Here is an 11,208-nt window from a genome sequence, read left to right as displayed (position 1 = left end):
AGGAAGAGGGATGTGGGTACTAGAAAGTGGAAAGTGGAGTCAGATTCCTGAAGTAGAGTAATGTCAGTGTGACTTGAGCTTTGAGTGATAACTGAAAGATGCCATCCTAAAGCAGACATACAAATTAAACTCATAAATGGTATCCAGTGCTTTTATCCAGGATTTCATAACTGACAGGCCTAAACCAAGAACACAGTACGACTATATTCTCTTACCTCTGACTTGCAACCCTTAGTGATACTTTGTTGAGTGAAGAAGACAAGACATTTCACCCGAAATACCCTTAGTCAAGGCCGTAGCTACTGTAAGGCAAACCGAGCCACTTGCCTCAGCCATTTTTTTCGTTTCTGTTGTTTCTTCTTTGAAGGCGAAGTAAAACACTGCTAAATATCTAGGAAGAGAATTTTACTGTGGACATTGCCTCGGTCATATTTTTTCCTGGCTATTGCCCTGTAAGTAATGCTACAATGTTGTGGGAATTTTCATTGTTTATCAGCGTGCTGATAAACTTTTTGCTGGAAAGATGGATTGAATGCAACAATCACAAGCTGATGTGGTGTGAATAGCCATAGGAAGCTACATGTATAATGCTTCAGTGTGCAAGTAAGTTAGTAATTTATCAAAATACACGGACACATTTTAAATGGGCAGGTAAGCGCTTATACATGCAAGGAATAGTATCGCAAAGGATGAATAAAAGCAATTTAAATATATAATCCTACAGTACTGGTCATTGTGGGAGGTCCAGTAGCCTCATGGTTAGTGCACTCGACTCAGGAGCGAACGGTCCGGGTTTGAACCCTGTCCGGGGACATTGTGTTGTGTTCGTGGGCACTCTTCTCTCACAGTGCCTCTCTCCACCCAGGTAAATGAATGGGTACTGGTGAATTTAATGCTGGGGGGGGGGGGGGGGGGTAAGCCTGCGGTGGACTATTGAATTCCGGAGTTACTATAGCATCAGACCTGAGATGGAACAAACACATCGACACCATCTCAAGTAATGCTAATAGAACTCTTGGATTCCTGAAAAGGAATCTAAAGATTAACTCTACTGCACTCAAGTCCACTGCCTATAAAACATTGATCCAACCTACCCTCGAGTATGCCTGCACTGTTTGGGATCCTTACACATAGGGAAACATCTATAAGCTCGAGATGGTGCAGCGTCGGGCAGCGAGATTTGTTCTTGGTAGATACAACAACACATCCAGCGTAGGGGACATGCTATATGAGCTTGGCTGGACTTCCCTCCAAACTAGGAGACAGACACTTAGACTCTGCATGATGTATAAAATTCATAAAGGCTTGATAGCCATGGACACACAAGAGTTCATGACTCCACTTCAAAGGAGATCACGGCACGTAAATTCAGATGCGTACAAAATTCCCTACTCAAAGACGGACTACCACATGTACTCATTTTTCCTGAGAACGATACGAGAGTGGAACAGCCTGGCCAATGAAACAGTAAATGCACCAAACTTGACGGCCTTCAAGAAAAGCCTGCCGCCTGACCAAGGCCAAATCAAACGATGTTGACTTTGACTTTATTTTTATTATTATTATTATTATTATCATTATTGCTATTATTATTATTTAGTTTTTATTGTAGCATTTTAGCCTTACTTTAATTTGTAGTTTTTTATTTATACGCTCACTAGAATCTTCTGAATTGAAGGAGGTGAGTCACCCAGGAAGAAGAGAAGAAGACTAGCATGCCATCCAGGGGGGAGTAGAAATACTCCTAATTGCTTCATGCTACCGAAACCGGGATAAGCTCCAGCCTGATGAGCCACTTGGCTTGTTATGTAGACATTACCTTTTACCTCCCTAACAGCCATACTTTTGAATTCCATCCATTTACGACTAATACATTTTCAACAAATTTACTTCTTTGTTAAGAAAATAGTATTCGAGATTCCAGTAATGTTATATTTTAATTTTATTTGATTTTCCTTCAAAATGTCAATGCTAATTCCCTGACACAAAATAAAATTACCTAACCTTGATGAACTAATTTTCCCTAGAACTTTTCTGACCTGTGAAAACCCTGTAACCCATAGCATTCTAACGACGAAAAAGCAACTACATGTCATGTAAAACGACAAAAACAAGATGAGCTTAAACGTTCGCCCAAAACAACTATCAGTAAGGGCTTTTATCAGGTGAGCTGATCATCTTTTCTTACTAACAGAGAGAAAATTGTAAACATCATCTTTTGCAAAGTAAAACAAGGCAAAGACTCGAGGATGAACTTTATTCATTAATTTATTATTAATCTTTGAGCAGCAGTTTTCAACATATTCACAAAGGCTCACCAATCCATGTGGTCGATTCTTTCGTTGTTGATATCGTGATGCCATCTTGTTCACTCGACGAGTCTGATCCACTCAAGTTTATATCGACTGAATCGTTGCCTGATTCCCATGGTTCGAACTTATACGGCCGTATTTGGGCATTTCCAAATAAGACATCAGGATCTTGATCTATTTTATACATCGGCAAGTCAATAAACGCCAGGAAATCCTTGAAACAAACTCAGTAATTTCAAGTAAATTATTTGGTTGCGAAAATGAGCTCGCCAAATATGACGTCACAAATACCTAAAATTTCGTTTCCACTCCAAGCGCGGCCATTTCTGGTTCGTTTTCGTGAAGCTCTCGGAAATCGTCGGATTTTCGTGTCTTGGGTGCCACAGTTCACACAAAACTTATTTTTAAGAGTTGATTCTACTTCATGTTGGTATAACTAACTTTTTTATATAGGTTTTTCGGCAAAAGAAAAATTGTCAAAATTTCGTTGCATTTGACCTTTAAAAGATGCATTGCCGTTGACCATTTTCGGGTAAAAAGATGATTTTTGTTGCTATTTTCTGTGCGTGGAAAAAAATTAATTTTCCGGGAAAATGTCACTAAAATGCTCAAATAATGCCTAATGCTTTTGCCTTACTAAAATGTTGGAAAAAATGCCAGCATAATGTACAAAAGCCTAATATTGTTGTGCGGGGGGCGTTTTCATACTTGGCTCTGTAAATTTCTGCGAAACATCTCGACGAATATCTGAGGTTTGGGGAAACGCACAGGCCTAAAACTCGGTGAAGTACCTTATTTAGTTATCTGCCATAACATTAGAATTTCTTAGCTTTTTCCACTGGATGTTTTTCGATTTATTTTTTTATAGCGTGACAGTGAAAACGAGCAATTGTTGAAGCAAAGAGAGGCCGAATGATTGTCCGTGACAATCTGGGCTCCAGGGAATGTTCACAGCGGATGACATGACGCTGGAATGCAATGCGAGGAGGACACTCAGCTGGAAACCCAGCTGTCTGTTCAAGTTTTGCTCTCTACCAGGCAAGCACGTTTCAGGTTAGTGATTATACCTGCATTGTGTTTAATATTGCAGTCCTCAACATGTCCGAACATCGTTTCGATGATTTGTTTCAACCGTATTTGAAACGCGACGAAAATTGTGGAAGTTCCAGCGAAGTACGAAGTGCCGCCACGGGTAGTTCTCCTCGTTTGTTGCAGTTTTACTATTGTATGCACGAGCTTCAAGTTTCTGTTCTCGCAAACAGTTGTGTTGCAAAGTCTTGATGTTTCTTCGCAACTATATAGTAAATGAAACGTATTTTAAAGCCTGTTTTCTCCTATTTTCAGCCCATATTTTGCAAGAAAAAGTGACATTTTTGTACCCAGATGCACGTGACGTCGCGAGCTCATCGAAATTGTAGGCGAAGCAGCAGTGATAATCTCGCCTGTTTCCGTATTTTATCTCTGGTTATCCTGGGAGCTAGGAAGGCACTTTTTACACGTATCTTGAAACCTGGAATGGGTAAGTTTAATGTTTTCGAACTCGCTTAAAAATGGTATTTGCGCAGCTATGCACTGTCGAGTTAAGCACTCTAAAAGTCGGTTAATTAAGGTAATTCCCCCGAAATAAAACTGGCAATAGATTTACGTTCGAACTTTGTCCACTGAATATTTATCATATGAGAACTTTAATTACAAAATAAAAACGGGGGGTGCCCATGCTCGTTAAGGAGCAGTGAGGCATTGAAAATGTCCCATTTTAGCGTTATTTAATGCTTATTACTAGGAATTTCATTATGAAAGTGAGTGCTGTCGAAGGTCGATAAAACGGTGGGAACTGAATTGAACAGTCAACAGGTCTGGAAATTTTTTTATCTTTGGAGGGTAGGGGTGTCCAGAGTAGGCTCTCGCTGGATGATTTGTAATAATTACTACAGTATGGTGGCCGTGGACTGCCACTAATATTTTTGGTGGTATTTTATTTCAAAATAACGATATCAATTAGAAATAAATTGATTTGGAATACAAAACAGATGCTAATTTAAAATAAAAGTAAAATGGAAATTAAACTATAATTACATGTAAGTGTGAAATAAAATGCAAATAAAACGCAAAGTGAAAGCCAACGTAAAACGAAATGCAAGTGCGCAGCAAAGTCAAACACAGTTCAGAACTAAAGTTAAAGCATTATTAAAGTACAATGCAAGCAAAATAGAAGGCAAAGTGTAGGCAAATTGAAATGAAATACGTTTTTAAAGAAGAATGTAAAACAATATTAGTGGCAGCGCTCGGCCATACAAAAGTTACATTCACTTTCGATTGCAAAGTGAAATCAATTTTGGCATGGCCGAGCGCTGCCACTACCAGCGTACCTTGCGGCACTCCCACAGCCTCGAGTGTTTTTTTGCATGTGGTTCCAAGATGGTGGAGGAAGTTTGCAGCAAAGCAGAAAGCGAAGAGGAGAGGTAAAAATCAATGTGTAGAGAAGAATAAAGTGGCGGAGGGGATCGTGGTGCAACGCATGAGTGCCGATGTAAGTGGGAAACAACAAAAATACACTCACATTGGAGCTCAGGAGTACGTTCCTTTTGAGCAGGACGAGCTTTCTATTCACAACATCAAGGACGCCTGTCAAAAGCATTTCGGGCCCCAAATTGAGAAAGATCTTGATGTTTCCTTGCGTTTCTGCAATGGCAACTTGGCGGAGGGAGCTATTAAGAATTTCTTTGCAAAACACAAGTGCAATTTTTATTGTAGGATCTTGCAGCTTAAGGTGCTGCCATTGGCATCCCAGTAAGAAAGTAAATGTTTATTAGCTGACTTTTTTTAGGTTATTTTTATATGGAGCTGGTCTGCCTAAGTTGACTAAGGTCCCAGTTGGCAGCACAAATTAGCTAAAATATCTCAAGTTAACTCTTAACAATGTGATTGAGACACAAACAAAAAAAGCTTTACTTTACAAAGAATGCCTGCCACATACCTCTGTGTGCAGTGCAACCAAAATATTGGGAATATACAATCAAAAAAGAATTGCAAGGATATTGCCAGCCTGCACAAGTGGACTGGTCAGAGCAAATTAATTTTGTATTTCCTGGCCCACACAACTGGGCTGATGTGTTCCATGTTATTGGTTTCTTTGCTGTTTAATTCTTGTTAGTAAAGTTACTGTTGTTGCTGTTACTGGATGAAATACTCTTTCATAGAAATTAGCCATTTTGTTGAACAGAGAGCATCTCCTTTATTCTGTTTTAGTGTTGTTGTTCATGCTATACAGCCTGTAAATGAAATTATGCAGTTTCTTTTTTGTCTATGTTACAGTTCAAATAACGAGAAATTTGGTCAAACTTCAAGTTAAAATTTGCTTTTTAAGTACAGATATGCATCATTACATTCATCTGGCCTTATGGTCTCAAAGTCTGGAATGATTCTTTGACATTCAGCTCTCACTTCTGGGGGAAGAAAATCATCAGACATGTGAAGAACTCCAGACTCGGTTGCTGCCTCTTCTAATTGTTCTTCAGTTACTTGAAAACCTGTCAATGTTAGGAAGGCAAGATTAAATTAATTTTCTGAATTTTATGTGACCCATTATAATCTAATTCATGGTTTTGTCTCTGTTTTGCAGGTATCTGTTTTTTGACATAAATGAACCACCATCAGGGATTAAATGTAACTGTTTCCTACCTAATTTTCCATTTGGAGGTCTACACAAAACTATACACAATTAAACATGGAAAGGGGGTGGGGGGGGGGGGGGAGGGGAGGGATTTAGGTATGACAAGATACCTTCAGGATAATATAAAGTCATGTACCTACCACATTGTTCAAGGCCATACTGATTGGGAAAATTGTGAATGTGATTGGGAATGTCCACGGGAAGATTGGTATCTTTCTGTGCTCTTATTCGGTGTGTATTCCATACAGTCTCACGAAAGACATCTAGCTCTTTTTGAACCAGTGGTACCATAACAAATGCCAAAAGCAGCCTAACAGTTTACAAAACAGTCAGAAAAATGTAGGACTATATGCATAACCAGGGGCTTCATTATTGGAGGACAACTGGTTTTCTTAGGCAGCCAAAACTTTTTGAATTGAACTTCTTTTCAGGAAAAACAGTCCTCTAAATTGTCAAATCAGGAAGACCAAACCAACTTCTCAGCTGGTCAATTTGCCTGGTCTCTGGCCCGTAACAAAACCCCAGCATAACCATGGTGACTTGTTGGTGTTTCAGTTATTTTGCCAAATTAATAGCAAATTCACAACAATCACAAGTCGCAATTGCAAAAATCACAAATTTGTCAGCAAAAAAATGAGGCAATGGGATCAAAAGAGGCCAAGATAATTTTTTCCCCACTGATTTTTGAGCTGCATGAGCAAATAAAGTTGCAAGCACTTGAGTAAGTGATCTTACTCATGTTCTAATCAGCTGAAAGACAAGAATTACGTCCTAAAGCAACCATGAAAGTGAAGTAAAAGTTGCTATCACCAAGTAATATTGCAGACACATATAATAGTCATGTCATTTAAAAATAGCAAATTAAGAACACTGGTTGCTCTAAGCTTGTGTACCTGTCTGTATCACTATGAGGATTGTTATGGCCCTGGTCCTTCAGCCAGGCTAATTGGTCTTTAAAGTACTTCTCCATTCTCTCATGCAATTCTTTCCACCACCTCTCTATCTAAAAATACGTAAATTGTATGTTATGTCATGGAAGGGGACATTTATTACTAAATTATGTTTAGGATGAACAAAAGCAAATTATATTGTTTTAACCACTGCAGACAGATGTTCAAAGAAAATAATATTATTGCAAACTGATGCCTTAGAGCTAACCGAACATTTATTGGTTTCACTCCGAAGAAGGGCTATGTGCAAAACGTTTGTGACTTTTCACAAGATGACACTGGCATTTGACCTCAGTTTTTACAACCCTTTGGTAGGACAAGAGGGGTAATCTTTGATTTGAGGTGGTCATCTTCAATTTCCTGTATCTCTCCAAAAATGTCTGTGTGCCTGATAATACCAACTCCAAGCTTTCAAAAAATATTTCCTAAAATTATAATATTATTAAAATAATATTTCTTAGTATTTTCTTTATTTTAACTAAATAATAAGCATCCTTGGCACACTTAAAATACCTTTAGACTTCACGTTGCATTAAATTTTGAGGACCAGTTCTCTTCTGAAGTACAGTCACAGAATTTCAATTTTCATTGTTTGGCTGTTATGAAAAGGTTTCTGAATGTGTTATTACATTTGGGTCAACATATTGCTCACCGCCAGTTTTTGTCTACAAGGGGCCATTATGGGGAAATTTCAATACAGTGGTGAAAGGGTCCCTAGCCCTAGGTAGCACTGTGTGTGATGTAGGTCAGGGTTATATACCTGATTTGAAGTTGAAGGGCCATACACAACAGTATTGTGTGTATCCATATCTCCATGATGTCGGCGTAAGAAGGAATGTATAGTGGCCATAGTACCAGTCTCAGTTCCCTTGTCAACTCTAAGTAATGCAGGTATAACTTTCATTTGAAGTAGGTGTTCCAGATACCATTTTCCAATTAACTGTGGATTGGATTTGTAATCCAAACTTTTAGCCAAAGCAGCTTCCTGCTTGCAGTATCCATGCAACCATATATTGCTAAGGGGAAAGTGAAGTTTTGGTAACCCATGAGTTTGTCATGACGATCTAAAGAGTGGACCCAGTTGGCACCCCGAGTTGTGAAGTTTCCTTTCCTTCGTTCTTTCTTAGCTCCAACACCACCGCACATTTCAAGTCCTTCTGGGTCCAGATCGTACATAACATCATAAAGTTTGTCTCTCGTAACATTAAGCCCATATTCTTGTCTGATCTTCTTATGCATTGCTTGGTAACCTAAGAGCTGACTGGGGCCTTTCAACTCGTTCTCGACAGCCTGCGTAACATCATCAATCCCAATGCTATTGCTATTGTAGTAAATTTCGAAGTGACGAAGCCTCCTATCAAGGCTCCGGATGCACCACGGGTATTGTGGAAAATCACGTTTCAAAAAATCCAATATTTCTGATCTTTGCAAACTTTGCTGCACATATTGAGACATAGTTTCCTTAAGATTTTCATCATGGACCCAAGATGCCGTATGACCGTCCGCCATTTTGAAAGATTTGGTCAACGTACGTATGGCGTGATGGGAAGATTAAATCTCGCAAGGTACGCTGGTAGTGGCAGCGCTCGGCCATGCCAAAATTGATTTCACTTTGCAATCGAAAGTGAATGTAACTTTTGGTATGGCCAAGCGCTGCCAGTAATATTGTTTTACATTCTTCTTTAAAAACGTATTTCATTTCAATTTGCCTACACTTTGCCTTCTATTTTGTTTGCATTGTACTTTAATAATGCTTTAACTTTAATTCTGAACCGTGTTTGACTTTGCTGTGCACTTGCATTTTGTTTTACGTTGGCTTTCACTTTGCGTTTTATTTGCATTTTATTTCACACTTACATGTAATTATAGTTTAATTTCCATTTTACTTTTATTTTAAATTAGCATCTGTTTTGTATTCCAAATCAATTTATTTCTAATTGATATCATTATTTTGAAATAAAATACCACCAAAAATATTAGTGGCAGTCCTCGGCCACCATACTACAGCAAGTGGTGTTTTAGAAAAATGGCCCAATTGTTAGGCTTATGGAGTTGTTTGACCCACATTGGGAAATTGCTGAAAATGCTTTGTTGTTCGTGGGGTGGCGAAAGTGGTTGAAAATGTAGGTAGTAGCAAAGTAAAGGTGCTGTTCTAAAAGCTGAGAGGAAATTATTTTTTATTGTTGATTTGATAAGTCATTAATTTGATAGATGTTGGGAATTATAAATGACAACTATCAGGGCTTGAAATTAACTTTTTCGTTCAGGAGCCAGCTGGTGGCTAATGGAAAAATTTTGGTTGCCAACTTATTTTATATAATTATAACTTACACAAGAACACGATTTTATGTTACTTTGAATGCAATAAAAGTCACAATTAAAGAGCGGAAACAATTAAAAACAACACGAGTAACACTTAGTTATAAAGCTACTGTTGTTCTCAGGTGATATGTCTCTGGTCCGAAGGTGATGGTTGTCTGCATAGTCATTTTAAATGAAGCGAAGCATAAAACGTCGTAAGTCTGTGGTTTTCATTGTGAGACAAACACGGGTCCTTGCGTATTTTCCCTTTGGTACTTCTTCGAAATGCCGTTCTTTATTTTCGACTTGCTTTCCTCGACACCTTTGGCTGCTGACAAACAATGCCATACTTGAATCTTTATTCCCCGCACGTAAAAAGTCACGTAATTCCTTCAACTGATTGGTATCTGCTGCCATTTTCATGGCAAATGAAAAGCACATGGTGTTGAAGTGCGCCTGCGATCCCAGTTTCGGAAGAAGCCGCTGAAACAATATGGTGCGCCGTGAATGCAGTATCGACGTGTTGAAATTCATTTTTTTCGATTATCTTGTAATATTCAGACATTATTTTACTGGGAACGGAAAGGTGAGTTTTATACTTGCTACCATATCTGATTAATTTCCCAATATAAAGATTTCAAAACAAAAGTTGTGTCGTGGTTTTCTTTAGTTATCAGACAAAATGCGAGTCGCCAGCTGGCGACCAGTTCTGAAAATTTAGTCGCCAGTGCTCAATTTTTGGTCGCATTGGCGACCATTGAGTCAAAATTTTGAGCCCTGACTATACTCATTTATTGGAAAATTCATCCTTATACAATGTGTTTGACAAGATACCAAAGTTTCTAACTTCAAGTATGTATTAAAATTTGTTTCTCATTTACACATTTAAACTGTTTTCATTTGGAACTATAACTTGAACAACAAGTTAGAGAATAATGTTATATGCCATAAACTTGGTACAAATATTCTTGACTGGAGCAATTCCTTTTCAATGTGAACAATAACAGTAACTATAATATATAGATTTAGGCCAGCCTAAAAGTGTAGCTCCTGGGCCGGTTTGTTCAAAGCCCAATTAAGCTAACCCAGAAAAAGGTGGAATTTTGATTTGAGTCTTGTAACTTTGCAGTGAGGTTTCTGTATATTGTTTGGTCTTCTGTTTTGAGTTTTAATAATCACCATATACACAAAACAAAACAGCAAAAAACATTTGTATGGAAGAAAAAGTTATAATTCGATTAACTTTAATCCTGGGTTAGCGTAAACCGGCTTCCGAACAATCCTGCCCTGTTTCCAACAAGCTAACCCGATATGAGCCTGCAATCCAATCGATAACCAGCACTTGCTCAGCAGTCAACTTCAAAAAAAACATGCGACCTTGAGGAGCTGTAAACTTGAGCCCACGATATGATCATGTGATACTGGTCAGCAGATACCTTGTTTGGACAGGTGTCAATTGATCATAACATGGATGTCCAATATCAAGGAAGTACACGCTAAACCAAGGCTGCATGTGTCTGTCAACCTATTATTTGGAGTATGGCCGCCATGTTGGGCAACTCTGCCGTCGTCGTCATTGTCATCGTCATCGTTGTGCGTACATGCCCACGAGCAATACCACTAGCCATGATAACCATGAGAAAATCAACTCATGGGTTTCCTTTTCTTTCCTATATGAGTATGGGGCTCTGCCAAAAATATGTCTAACTGGAACAATGAATTCTTTGCAAAAGGGTTTTGGCAAAGATACTTAGTAAATCAGTAGTAAGCAGGATGAAAATTTTTTCCTATATCTGTATGAAATATAATCAATTCAGTGGGTAACAATAACAGTAACTATAAAATATGTCTACCTTGAACAATGATTTATTTGGAAAAGGGTTTTGGCAAAGATACTTAGTAAATTAGCCAGTAGAGTTTCTTTTTAATGTGGACAATAACCGTAACTATAAAAATATGTCTACTTTGAACA

At 38.3% G+C, this 11,208-nt stretch overlaps 1 long non-coding RNA gene and 2 pseudogenes across 2 annotated transcripts; 2 read left to right on the top strand and 1 right to left on the bottom strand.

Annotated features, from left to right (window-relative positions):
• Positions 1-587: 587 nt before the first annotated feature.
• LOC149099272 (uncharacterized protein B0403.1-like) lies at positions 588-1,549 on the top strand (annotated as a pseudogene).
• A 1,370-nt stretch (positions 1,550-2,919) lies between these two features.
• Positions 2,920-4,349, top strand: LOC149099271 (uncharacterized). Its single transcript, XR_016203980.1, has 2 exons — positions 2,920-3,365; positions 3,657-4,349. It is a non-coding gene; the product is annotated as an uncharacterized LOC149099271 (long non-coding RNA).
• Positions 4,350-5,660: 1,311 nt separating this feature from the next.
• Positions 5,661-8,777, bottom strand: LOC110065538 (uncharacterized; annotated as a pseudogene). The gene is made up of 4 exons (XR_016203977.1): positions 7,696-8,777; positions 6,879-6,988; positions 6,126-6,295; positions 5,661-5,842 (listed from the first exon to the last, which is right to left on the bottom strand). The product of XR_016203977.1 is annotated as an uncharacterized LOC110065538 (transcript).
• Positions 8,778-11,208: the final 2,431 nt, after the last annotated feature.

This window comes from Orbicella faveolata, unplaced genomic scaffold (assembly GCF_042242905.1).
Source record: "Orbicella faveolata isolate gen_17 unplaced genomic scaffold, um_ofav_v1 contig_46, whole genome shotgun sequence".
Lineage (NCBI taxonomy): Eukaryota > Metazoa > Cnidaria > Anthozoa > Scleractinia > Merulinidae > Orbicella > Orbicella faveolata.
The sequence above is the reverse complement of the archived record's forward strand: the minus strand, read 5'-3'. Positions and strand labels throughout refer to the sequence as shown.